General features: G+C 41.9%; 1 protein-coding gene across 4 annotated transcripts in view; it reads right to left on the reverse strand.

Annotated features, from left to right (window-relative positions):
* E2F3 (E2F transcription factor 3) overlaps window positions 1-14,136 on the reverse strand; it is a 75,645-nt gene that overhangs the window by 59,812 nt on the left and 1,697 nt on the right. The window lies entirely within an intron of this gene.

A 14,136-nucleotide genomic window follows, 5' to 3' on the forward strand; every position in this document is an offset into this window, starting at 1 on the left:
CAGGCACATAAAAAAACAATAAATTTTAGCCAGTAGCAGTAATAGTAGTAGCAGTTGGTAGCGGTAATGATTAAGAAAACACAAATTAAAAATAAGGAGATAAGATGATTTTCAACTATCACTCTAGCAAAATTGCAAAAGGACTAATGTTACCCAGCGTTGGAAAGCATATGAGAAAAGAAACACTCTCTACACTGATGGCAGGAATATGATTTGGAGGGCAAATTTATCAGCATTTTAAATGTATGTCCTCTGTGATACAAAATTTCAACATATGGAAATCTAGCCTACAGAAATACTCATGCATGTGCATAAAAATATATGTACAAGGATATTCATTGTAGCGCTGTTTATAATACCAACACTTAAAATTAGAAATAACAGAAATTACCATCAAATGGCAATAACTAAATCCACTCTGGCATATCCACACAATAGGTATCACTGCAGCTATTACAAAGAATAAGGAACATCTATGGGTGTATTGATGTGGATAGAAAGATGTCTGATACATTGCTAAGTAAAAATGGCAAGGTACAATTTTTTTTTTTTTTTTTGTATTGTTGAACCATGTTATATTTGCATTTGGACATAAAGGGAAAAGGCCAGGCTACAAATTGGTTTCCTCTGGAAAGAGAAGCAAGAGTAGGAGGGAATGAAGAGCTATTTTAATTTTTACTCGACTTACATAGTCTTTGACTTCTTTAAATAACAAGCATGTACTAAAAACAAATATTTTCTTTAAAAAAAAAAAGAAAAAGGCAACTGAGCCATGGAAATGAACACCTGAGCAAATAGCAGTTGTCCGTTACATTCCTTGATTGGCAGCAATAGTCCCACCTCTGCAAGTACATTTTAGAGGGAGCTACAACAGCTGGGTGATACTATTAGACTCATTCAACTCCTTCAGTGTGACTCTGCAAATAATCTTCTCACGGAGAAAACAAGACAATGACAATTTCTACAATTATCTGCTTGGCCATTTTATTTCTCAGGGTAAATCAGTCAATTTGCATTCTACTTTAACAGCTTATCAGAACTCTGATTAACATGAAGTAGTCCTCCAGAGCAATAAATTTGAGTTCCTAATCATGTGAATTTGGGGACCCTACCTATTCCTGCTGAGACACTAACGTGCAAAAATATCAGGAGACCTAAAACCAGCAGCCAATTCAACCACCTTATATTTATACTCAAGAAATGAAAAGCAAGACTCAAGAGCTCAGCACTTGGCTATCTGTTATTGTCAAATGTGGCAACACATCTCTAGCTCCGTCCAGTCATAGATCCACCCATGTAACAAATATTTATGAAAACTGACTACACAGCACTATTCTACTTCAATCTCTTTTACTCCAAAGAAAAAGTCAGAAGAGAGGTCCCTAGGTATGGTCCCCGAGCTGGTTCTGGAAAGAATGGCATGGCAGTAGCTGACTCATGCCAGAGATTCAAGAGGTTCTCGATGTGTAAGGGCCACACCTTGGCCACCCTACTATATGGAACAGGAAACTTTGAAGTTCAAGGAATTTAAAAAGCTGATCCTCGCAGTCTAAAACAAGGCAGGAAGCAAGAAATGACTAGCGGTTGCCCCACCTTCCCAACCTCTATAACATAATCAACCACAAATGGCAAATTTAAAACTGTCACCATAACCAGTAGCTGTTTTGGCTAAAGGTGAAGGGAAAGGGAGAAGAAATGTCCACCAATGGCCAGAAAGACAATTTTAGAAGTGAACCACCAGGACTAATCTGTGCTACAACAGAGCCTTGTGACCCTTCACATGTGTTTTCAAGACAGGGCCCGGTATTCAAAAGGAACTATCAGTACATCCGAAACACACCTTCTAACATGGTAGTACTTAGTGTTTGTAAATAAATGATGGTGTTAAATTGATAAGATTATTTAAAAGCAGACCCAGGTTCAGGGTTAGTGCTGAAGAATTTTTGCCAGCCTGATTTGGGCTAATTTTTTTTTCCCATTCATCTTAAAGAAAAAAATCAGGTAACATCTATTTTTTTTTAACTTTAATTATATATACATTTATAAAACTTTTAACTAATCAAGACTTGTTTTGGTTATAATTTACATGATGGTTATTTACACCTATTCAAATGATGTGAAGACAACAAACACTGCAGTGTTTAGCATGTGGCCGGTGCCAAAGTCAGCGCTAACATGCACGAATGCATTTAATTCTCACAATAATCCAAAGGGGTGGGCACCACGATTTCTCTCATTTTACATGTGAGGAAACAGGGTTTAGAGGGGAAGTGATGTGCCCAAATCATTTACGAAAGGGTAAAGTTGGGATCAACAAGTGTGCCGAGCAACTGATCCCAAGCAGTTCTTTTAATGACCCAGTTGAGTAAATGAAAAATGCAAAAACTTCCTTGGCCTTTCCTGAATTGCAGACTTTGATCCTTTCCTCTCCAAGTCACAGAGAGGCTTCCTGGTGGCCAATTACTACTACGCCTGATCACATCACAGACAGGATTTGGCTGGCTACCTGGCGCACATTTTCTCTGCACCACCCACCTGGAGTGAGAGCGGTGGATCACAACTCTGGTGTTGCATAGAAGAGCTAGGCATTCCAAAGTTAAAATTCACTTATGAGAAATAATTTGCTTTTTAAATGTGTAAGGTATTTTTTATTTAAATGTATATTGTATGTAGAAGATGCGCTTATATGATGCCCTAACTGTCCTTTCTTCAAGGTCTAGTTCGGTAGTTCTCAATCATGGACGATGCTGACCATGAGGACATCTGACCCCCCAGAGGACATTTGGCCATGGTCTAGAGACATTTTTGGTTGCTACACTGGGTAGAGGAGTGAGTGCTATTGACATCTGCTGGGTAGAGGCCAGAGATATTGCTAAACATTCTACAATGCACAGGACAGGCTCCCACAACAAAGATTATCTGGCCGAAAATGTCAATTATACCGAAACCTGCTCTATTTTAAAACTTCCAAAAGCCTTCTTTGTCCTCTCCCCCACATGTGGACACCTAAGAAGCTTCACTGATATCTTCTTCCCATCTACCATCTTGTTGTCACAGCTACTGATGAACATGCTTTATCTTCCCTGCCTCCCAAAGACTCCTTGGGGGCAAGAGGGACATTTTGGTCAACTCTGAATCCCCCTGAGTCTAGGAAACTGTGTTCTGCACAAAGTGGAGGTTCAACAAACATTTGTTCAATAGTTTATTTAAACCGGGAAACACTGAAAGGGGTAAAAATATGGAGAATTCAGATTCAGCCAACACTGAAGTGTTTCTACTGTGTGGAAGAAACTGAGTTAGGAACACAGAGTACTTTTCCTAGAAACACTATCTCATGAAATCCTTACAACCATTTGAAGGGGACAGCATCACTAGGTAACTACAGCTCATAGATACAATTTGTAAAGGCCACCAGCTGGTAAGAGGCCCAGCAAGTGTCTGGACCCAGCTCTTCTCGTCCCATGCTTGTACCCTAATATGGTGTCATGGGTCTCCAAGGTGGAAAACCTTACCTCCTAGAGACTCTTCCCAGAATTAGTGTCTGAAGTGCTAAGAAAACAGCGACATGAAAGGCTGAAAACTTGAGCACTTTAGTGAGATCATCACAAGTTCTACTACCCAATATAAGCAACACAAATCAGTCAATTCAAGGAGTGCTGCCAATAGGCTTAAATACAAGCTATATATTTAAAAAAATCAATTATAAGATACTTATAATTTAACATGGCTCATTCCTCCAGGAGTACTCAAAGACTCACTCTTAAACTTTAATATGCAGGAGCTTAAAAAGAAATAAGTTCCTTTTTATTTCTAAAAAAAAAACCCAGCAAAGTCAGAGCTCATGGGAAATAATGGTGAAAGAACCATCTTTTAGTTCAGGACATAATTATGTGACCTTTCTTTATATACAGCACTCTCTACTTGGCTCTTTGCTTTCAGAGGTTGCAAACTGTGGGCTTTCTCAAAGCAGTTGGGAGCAGACTCAGACCTGGTAAAGCAAGCAATAAATAACATCTGATGGCTGGTCTCTGGGAGCCCTGACAGTATTGCTCCCCAAAATCAACCTGATGAATTTGTCTCGTTTTCATATAACAAAGGGATAAGTGAAAATGAAAGGTTTTTGTGGCAACCACATTATTAATATTTTTCTTCTTTTCCCAGCCAGAGAGACCAGTTCTTAGCTACTGTTCTTCATCAAGACTTCCACTGTAACCTCTCTGTCAACCCACATTTCGAGTCCTCAGTCCCAGCTCCAGAGAAAGCTGATGTTACTCACAATCAACTTGTACCAAACCAGACCAACCATTCCCTCCACACAGTGCACAGAACAAAAGCTCAGCCTCATCCACTCCCTCTAGCTCCAGGAGTTAAAACCTTGGCCTTACATTTCTTTTCTCCGTAAAACTGTCCCTTGCTTCCATACTGTTTTTGTTCTGGTTCCAGTCTCACTAGCTCTTTAGCACCCATACTCTAAATGGGTTGCACTGGTTCTCTTCTCTGGGGAATTTCTGGCTTTTTGTCCTCCACATAACCTGTTCCCTGAAGGTCCAGACCCGACAGAATGGAAAGCCTTCCCCTACCACATAGAGTAACCCCTGAAAGCAGGGTGTCCGACAGGTGACCTCCCCCTGGCTCCCAGCTGATGTTGGTGCCTGGCATGCAAGCAATAGTGCCCACACTTTGAACTTTCTGAGCTTAGATTCTCAACCCCTTCGGCACCTCTTCTTGGGTTTTGGATAACTTGTCTTGGAATTGTTTGCTTTGGAAATGACCTGGGAACCCAGAAGTTGGTAACACAAGGGTGGGCATGAGGTACTAATGCACCAGGCTGAGGTCCCAGGGGTCTGCAGGGCTGTTCTCTTCGAATGAGGAAGGAGTTAAAATGGGCACCATGTGCACCAATCCTGCAGGAGGTTCCACCTTCACCTGGTCATTCTAGTTTCAATGACCTGACCTCTACCTGTGTGCAACTACCTACAGGGGGGTTCCCAAAACTTTCCAGAAAATAAGAATCCCTTGGTGCTTCTCTGATTGAGGAGCCTGGAAATCTACATCACGAATAAGTGCTACAGACAATTCTTATTATCAGATGAGCGTGGAAAATTGGATTATTTCTTTTTGACAGGTACCTTGGGTCCTGTTCCGGTTTGCTAATGCTGCCGTTATTCAAAATACAGAAATGGATTGGCTTTTATAAAGGGGTTTTATTAGGTTATAGATTTACAGTTCTGTGGCCATAAAAGTGACCAAACTAAGGCATCAACAAGAGGATACCTTCACTGAAGGAAGGCCAATGGCATCCGGAATACCTCTATCAGATGGGAAGGCACCTGGCAGGCATCTGCTGGTCCTTTGCTCCCAGGTTGCATTTCTCTATGGCTTTCTCCAAAATGTCTCTGGGTTTCTGTCTCTCTTAGCTTCTCTCAGCTCTCTGCTTGGTTCTCCTGGGGCATTTCTCTCTAAGTGTCTGGGGGTCCTCTCTTAGCTTCTCTGGGGCACACTCTGGGCTTCATCTCTTAGCTTAGCATCTACAAACATATATACGTCTGCATCTCCAAGTATCTTTGTTGGCTCTTAGCTTCTCCTGGGGCAAACTCTGGATTACATATCTTAGCTTCTCTCCAAAATGACTCTCAGCTTCTCTGAGCTCCTTCTCTCCATGAGCTTTCTTAAAGGACTCCAGTAGACTAATCAAGACCTACCCTGAATGGGCGGAGTCACATCTCTATGGAAATAATTTAATCAACAGTCTCACCCAAAGTTGGGTGGGTCACATCTCCATGGAAACACTCAATGAAAAGGTCCCACCCCAAAAGACTGAATTAAAAGATCATGGTTCTTCTGGGGTTCATAACAGCTTCAAACTGGCACAGATCCCTCCTATGAACTTAATACAATGCCAGAGACCATAGGGATAAAAACTAGGAATAAGTTGATACTCTGGAGCCAAGCTCTTTGAGTTCAATTTTGGTTGCCCTACTTATTGGTGGGGCCCTGAGCCAGCCCCTTAACCCCTCACGGTCTGTCTCCTCCTCTGCAGAACAAGGATGATAATACCCACTTCATAGGTTGTTATGTGGAGTGAATGTGCTAATGCGGGTAAAGAATTTATTTAGTTCAGTGCCCTCAATATAAGCAGGCACTCAATAAACATTAGCTATTATTATCCCATAGACCAGAGCTGCTGAGTGGCAGCCCTTAAACCAAATCTGGCCTAGAGATGTATTTTGTTTGGCCTGCACATTTTTCTTTTTAATTGAGCCAACATTCTAAAACTGGTAGATTTCTGGCATTGTGAGAAGGTTGAAGATCTGGCAACACCCAGGGCCTGCTTTCCCCTATCGCAGCCATCACCTAGGTCAAAGGGCCCCTTTTAATAAGGCATCTCTTCCTTGTTCAACCTCAACCCCCATCCCCTGACCCACCCCATCCCAGCCCATTTACTCCCTGCCCAGCCCTCATAGGAAGACAACTCCTACTCTAGAGCAATTTTATCAACATACCCAAAGTTAAGTACTATTATTCCCCTATATGAATGCCAGTCCAACTGGTTTCTCATGCCTACCTACTTTCTACCTCCCTCCCTGGGCTTATGATGTTCCCCCAGCCAGGAACAGGCTCCCCAGTCTCCTCTCTGTATATAGCCAAGTGGTTCCAACTGAGGGTGCACATTGCCTGATCCCACCCCCAGAGATTCTAATTAGTCTGGGTATGGCCTGGGAATCAGTATTTTTTTAAAGCTCCCCACAGGATTCAAATGTGTACCCCAATGTGCTCCCAGACTGACCACATGGGAACTGTTGCCTCCAGCTTCATGGCCTCGCTGGAGTCCAATGCCTCCCACCTGCTTCTCTGGCACTTCTGCTGGTCACTGGAGAACTGAGGGATGGATGAGTCTTGTTTCTACCTGACTGCTGTTTAGTCTGGCGTGCAAATCAACCTGTACTTAAATCTTGTTGCCCCAAACAGACTATAAACTCAAGAGTAGGCAGATCACATCTCATACTTCTTTAGTATCCCCAATAGGACTCCTGGGGTGCCAGGCACATTGTGGGGGTGTCTAATGAAAATGCCTCTTCTCAAATATTGAAGAGTCTACAATGTAGATGATGATGAAAAAGCCACATACTGACTGCTCAGAGCTTATAGGCTGGTAGAAGGATTAGGTCCAGAACACAAATGATCAGGACACAAGGTACAGAATATAATGTGCAACAGGAAGAACCAGCAACTCGAGAGAAGGAGGAGGGATCCAATCCACTGGGGCAGCAGGGAAGGATCTGAGCAGGAGGTTTTCCTGACATTGGCCCTGACAGGCCAGTGGGAAGGCTGGCAGCAAGAGAAGGGAAAGTGGGGAAAAGCAAGAACCTACTAGCAAATGAACCAGAGGGAAACCCACAGTCACCTGAACTCTGCCATGCCAGGATCCGAGTCAGGAGGAATGGGAATCAAAACGGGAAAAGCAAGCTCTCACCATAGCTCAAATGCCAGGGAAAAGGGTTGTAATTAATTTGATAAGTCCAGGAAGCAGCCATTGAAGGCTGCAATTTCCAGCATCCTTCTAAGAGCCAGGCAGAGGTGAGTGATAAGGAAGAGGAATAGGCCTAACATCAAAAACTGGGTGAGAGGGAGACGGGAAAGGGAGGCCCAGAGGCAGGTTCATGCTGCCTGGGGAAAGCGAGTCCCAACCCCCCCACACCGGCCGGGGCCCCCAAGTCCACCAAGGCCCGGAGAGCTCCAAGGCCCTGATCCTGCCATTTAGTCTTAAGCCCTAGTTTACAGTAGAGAAGTGAAATTATGTTAATAGTGTAACTTATTAACACATTTAATTATAGAAATAAAGCTTTTATTCATGGCACTATTACTACCAAAAGTACTTTTATAATTAAGAAGTTTATTCTTCTGTTCATTCCTCCAAGTCAATGGACAGCTTATAGAGAAAGACAGACCCTGAAGACTGCATTAGATGTAAACCACCCACAGTCACCATTTTTAGAGAGGTGCTATTGGGGTCAAACAAACACCAAGGGCTCCTTAAGTAAACAAATCAGGAAGGGATAGCCCAAGAGACCACCGCAGAAGGGAAGGGTAATTCCAGCATGTACCCTACTCCTTCCTAGGCACCAGGCACCCTTCTAAGCATCTTACAAATATTAACTCCTTTAATCTACCTAACCCCAAGAGGTACTATCATTCTCCCATTTTACAGATGAGAAAATGAAGATCCAGCAGTTATCTCATTTGCCCGAAGTCACAAAGCTAGTGAGTGGTGGAGCCAGGAGAACCCTGGCTCGACCAATATACTAGGTTGCCTGTCATTTCACCTCTTAGATGGGGATTGTGGGTTATGTTTACATGAGCCCCCTTCAATTTTAGGGGCTGCTAGACCCAGAAAGGCTCAGAGGAGGTGAGGTGGGGCCTCAAGGCTGCTGCTCTGATCATGTATTCCTGGAGCCCTAAAGCAGAAATGGGGAAGGGCATAGAAGGGATAAATCTGTAGGCCCCAAAGTTCATTTCCCTTGACCCTGAGTCCAGAGCCTCCCTATTTCAGTATCACGAAAACTAGAGCCCAGAGTAGCCCTTCTGGGCAGCCAGTTAAGGGCATGCTGAAGGAGCCCAAAGAATCTTCAGGGTAGACAGGCACACTGGAAGGACCAAGGGCATTCAACGAAAAATCTCCCAGAGGAAATCAAGTTCATTGATGACTCTCATCAATTGCTATTCAATGCTCACTGGCTCTAACAGCAAATTTGTACCCCGCACTTTTTCGGTTTGTGGATTACAGATAAACCATGTATCCCTGTCCCTAAGGAGTCAGTGAATTACAGCCATCTTGGATTATGTTTCACTTTTAGGCTTCAGAGCTTGAAGAGATTCTATTTTTAAGCTTTCTCAGCTCCACCAGTAAAAGGACATTTTAAGGAAATTAGTTCTAGCTTTTAGGGGATGATGACTTGCTCCGAAAGAGTTAACTGATTAGCCACTTTGCTAAACCAGAAATCTTTCTGGAGCTGACCACACAGGAAGAGCACCTTGTTCAAAGTTCCTGGGCAAGGACCTGGGGATCTTGAGAACTACAACAGTGACTTTGGGTGTGGACAGCCAAGGACAAAACCTCCAGCACCAGTCACTCTAAGTCCCTCTCCCAAATCCTTTTAGGTTCTCTTCTATGTGAAGTTCACTTTTCGCTTCTTGAGCACCAGAAATGTCATACCCACATTAAATAACCAAATTAGCAAATACCAAATAAAACTTTAACAATATCTTAACATCATGTTTTTATGAGAGTTGGTCATTTCTTCCATTTTTTTTATTCCCTAAAGAGCTTCCCTTCCACTAAGCTTCTATAGCAGCCTCGCTCATTTTGTGTCTTTGGGAATGCGTTGCTGTCACCCTAAAGCAAACTGTTCAGAGTATGTGTATATTATGTACACCTTCTGTGTGTGTACACTGAAAAAAAAAATGTAACCACTCCTGACGGGAATATAAACTATATTAAACACATCCCACTTTTCTCCTATAGTTATTATGAGACATAATTGACCTTCTCTTGGTAATTGAGGTTTCTTCTGAGAAGTCAAGAGGCCTGTTTCAATTCTGCCTTTGCCACTAGCTAGCTTGTGACCTTATCTCACCTGCAAAATGAAGGAGACTGGTCAGATGCCTCTGTGTATTTCATAGCTCTCAAGTGGTATGATTCAAAGATCATCATAAATATCAATTATTGCCTATGCTCAACCATTGTTCTTAGGAACATAAGAATGTTGCCCCACTACAAATGGCCCCAGACACTTGTGCTAAAGTGAAGTCAATGATTCTATTATTATTTTAAGCCCTTCCCCATCCCATCAGCTGTCAATTCTCACTACTATCAACCTCCTGCTGACATAAACTCTGGCCTTTGTTTACAAAGCTTAGCAATGGTCTGAGTCACTCAGGTCTTCCAGAAAAGCAAAGTGCATGGTCTCTGTGATACCAAGTCTGGCAACCATGGGCTTTATCACTTGTCATTCAAAGTTATACTGAGGTGGCCTCAAGACCGACCTCCAGTTAAAGCTGCAGGGAGACTGAGGACACATTCTTGTACTTATACATTCTTTGAGTTCTTAAAACCACATTGCTTTTGTGAGAGAGTGAAACAGAAGTGAGACAAGAAAAGAAGCCTTTTTCGTTCTTGCTGAACTAAAAAGCCATGTATGTTAGCCATCTATATTAATTTTGCCCCTCTCTCTAAGGTTCTGTCCCCATCATAGCTGTTACTTTTTTGTACCTTCTGTTGAATAACTTTGTGTTACATAAATTTTCCGAGTCACCCTGTGAAGACAGAGAGGATCAGAGAAGGAGGAAGGAGATACTATTAGTGGTTTCCCGCATTTTCTGTCTTCCCAGTTATCGTCCCTTCTTAGTCCCACGAAAAATGATGAGTAGAAAATGCTTTTTAGCAATTGTAAATACAGTCCCTGAAACACTATTTTTGAGCTGCTAACATGAAAATATGCATTAAACCACATGCTCAGTTTTCTCCAAGAATTCAGGGAAATTCCTCTCTTTAAAAAACAAAATTAAACAAGAAAACCTGGCAAGAATTAAAATTCACCTTTTTTACCTTGCAATGTTTGGGGGTGGTTTCATGGGAATCTTTGAGGAACTTGATTTTATGAGCATAGGCAATTGTTGATTTGCATTCATCCTAGTTTAGAAAGTCAGAAGAAGATTGCTAAAAAGGAATGGGAGTTGGTAAGCCTGGGCAAGTGGATGCAAACTGGGCATTCAAATGGGGTATTTGTAAATCAGGTTAAGTTACAAAACCAGCCAGAAAGTAAACTATTAATATTTGAAGCTATTTGCCAAGTAGGTCCAAGTCTCTTGGAAAGGGACTAAAGGTGTCAATGGTGTTATCTTTACACTGTTTCAATAAACACAGAGGAGCTAAAGGAAAACTACTGCTTTATACCTCTGAGAAATGAGAATAAATGCAATCTCTCAGTCTTTCAGTCTCCAGGTGGTGTTATTTACTCATGTCTAAGCTTAAGAGTATTACTTCTGTTTTTCCAAGTTAGCTTTACACAGCACAACATTAATCTCAGAATCTACTCTTCCAAGTACTATACAAAGTGACGATTTATATAAAAAACAAAAACCCCTTCCTGTTTGCAACCTTGGGCTCTCTGTCTCAAAGTACCACATTTAAGGATGCTTTGTTTCAGGGGATGATTAGAGTGGCACCCTTGCTACTGATTACAGTGGTGCTATCTGTGTGGCCTGAATCTGGGCACTGCATTATATTAGAACTTCCATTTTGGGGTTTTGTAGCAACTAAAAATTCTCTGCAGCTTAAACTTGGCATCAACTATATATCTCAGCAGAAGCAAGATTATTGAGTACAGAACCACAGGAACCTGGCATTTTTCTTTTTTATACTACAGAAAAAAAGAAACCCTGCTGAAATAGCACCTATGGTTCTTCCATTCTTACACTAAAATTTCAAGCATTGAGGGTTCTTTCCCAAAGTGTAATCAGTGGATTGCTCTGCCTGGATTAAATCACATCAGATGTGATAGGCCATTGTCTCTTGCATTAGTAGATCCCAAATCTTCTAGAAGTAGAACGAAGTAATTTCAGCTTCTTTTTAGCAGAATGAAGATGCAGAAAATGATGGAATGCTTTCTGCTCCATTGAATGGCACTTCTGACTATGGTTTCTCTAGAATTCTTCCATTTCCCACAGGTCAGTGTCTAAAATGGAATATACCTAGCTGACATCAGGACTGTTCTAACAAAAGCCACTGAGCATAGACAGCACCAAAAAGTTGGCATATTCATGGAGTCAATGAGGGAGTGGGTCTTAGGCAAAGAAGTGAGGATGAGTTGACCTAAATTTGTCACCTCTCAAGCCAATGCTCAGGCAGTTCAACACCCCATCTCCACAAAGAAATTTCGCTCTTTTATCCACTGCTAGGATGCCAATGTTTTGTATATTTAAAATCCCAAATTACTTTAGGGATAAGTAACTAATCACAGTATCAACTTAGAAAACTTATAATCTTTTTGTTCATGTATGTAAATAAAGGGACAGTGTGTACTTGGTGTGACACTACTTCCCTAAATAAAAAGAGATTTCTTAATACTAATTTTATTAGGCATCTACTATTTGCCAGGTATTATGCTATGCATTTTATATGCATTATCATATTTAATAATCACCAAGAATATTATAAGGTTAACATTGTTGTTTTTCCTATTTTACTAGATTAAACTGAGCTTCGAGAGATTAAGTTATGTTTGCCAAAGATTATAAAATTTATGATAGGGGCCATCCAGCCAGCTAGTAATGTAGTAGTCATATATTTTTCTCCCATTAATAAAAAGTGAGGAATTTGCTCCTGGTTACGTTGTAAGATATTTTTGAGACAGAACTTGGAACTGGAACCAGTTGGGTCTGCCGCTCTAATCACCTCAACAAGGGAGTTCTTAACCTCTTTTTGAACACAAAGTGGTTAAAGGGTCTTATCTTTGCTCAATCAATCACTGAGGGGACAGTCATCCTGTCCTGTCCTTCCTGCTTAGAGAAATACCAACAAAATTTCAAGAGACTTAAACAGGAGTTGAATATAATTTTGATAAAACACTACATTAAACTTCATATTCAATGTTCAAGACTTTGTATTGCCTAGATAAACTTCTTACAGTCCTCCAAAATACTAGCTCTTAAAAGTATAGATTAACCAATGATTTAACATACATTAGAATCTTAGGTATAAATGCTTCTGAATATGTACACAAACAACATTTATATGCCTGGAATAATAATCTCATGGAAAGGAGCATAAAGTTTTGAAATAACTTGGAAGGTGGTAAGGGGCTGTACTTTAAAGGGTATACTTTTTTTTTTATACTTTAAATACTTAAATAGAATGAACTACAAATAAATTTGGCTAGACAGTCTTGGAGATCTGGCCTAACAAACTTTCTAAGATTCCAAAAAAAAAAAAAAAAAAAAAAAAAAGCAATTATCAAAACTACCTCCCCCTGCCATAAATCTGAACCCAATCCAAGAAATATGTCAATAGCTGGTTGTTTCAGGTTAGCTTTATGATATAGCAGTACAACCTCAGTAGGGGGCAAATAGGCTTGAAGCATATCCAAGCATGTTTTGGTCAAGCCAGTATTTAATGGTAATAAAAGCCTGGAATATTCTTGGGATTGAGACTCCAACACGCCGGATACTGTATGTGTGAGCAGGTACTGTACTCGTTTCCCCCCTGCTGGCAGACCCTAGTCACTAAAACGATGGCTGAGACTACATCAGGCATATTCTGCGAGTATTTCTGGGGCTGGAAAGCAGTTAGGATCCTACCCGAGGATAAACTGGGAACAGTAAGGAAATAATAATTTTAATTATTCCAAAGCCCATCCCATTCAGTAAAGTGCTGCCTATGGGCGGACTTCTTAAAGACCCCTGTAAAATCTTGATTCCCCCCCAAAAAATAAACCCATTTGGAGCAGAGACAAGGTGAGGTGAACAACTGGAATCACCCACCAACCATTTACCTAATTCTGATTCGGTTTTAGCCTCGTCGGGGCCTCACCACGAGGTAAGACAGGAGGCGTGGAGGAGGGGAATGAAAGAGAGAAAAGGAGAAAGGGGGAGACCTCCGGACCACACTTCTTTCTAGGATCAACAAAAAGAGAAGCCGCATAATGACCTAAATCATCTCCCAAAGGCGCTTTATAAATTACCGGGACAAAGGGAGGGAGGGGGTGGCCTAAGAATCCTAGAGACACCTACCCTCTGACCCGCCCCCTCCCCCTCCAGCACAAGGGAAGGAAGACAGAAAACAGAGCCCAACTCGGCCATGGGCGAGGAGCCCCCTCCGGATTTCAATCGCCCATCCATCCGCCCCTTTGAAAAAGAAAAACACCCGTAAACACCATACCCACCCCCTGGGGCAGACACTCCCGCCCCGAGGTTCCTAGAATCGGAGGCCGGGGCATTTACTTACTTAGATTTTTCTTGCTTACTCATTTCCCTCAAGCACCCAACCCCCCGTTCCCACTCCAAAACCCCGCTCAACCGCCTACCCTCATGGTTTCATGCCCCCCAGCAGAACCCGGTGTCCCCGCGGCGGCAGTGGCC

Source organism: Choloepus didactylus, chromosome 7, assembly GCF_015220235.1.
Source record: "Choloepus didactylus isolate mChoDid1 chromosome 7, mChoDid1.pri, whole genome shotgun sequence".
Lineage (NCBI taxonomy): Eukaryota > Metazoa > Chordata > Mammalia > Pilosa > Megalonychidae > Choloepus > Choloepus didactylus.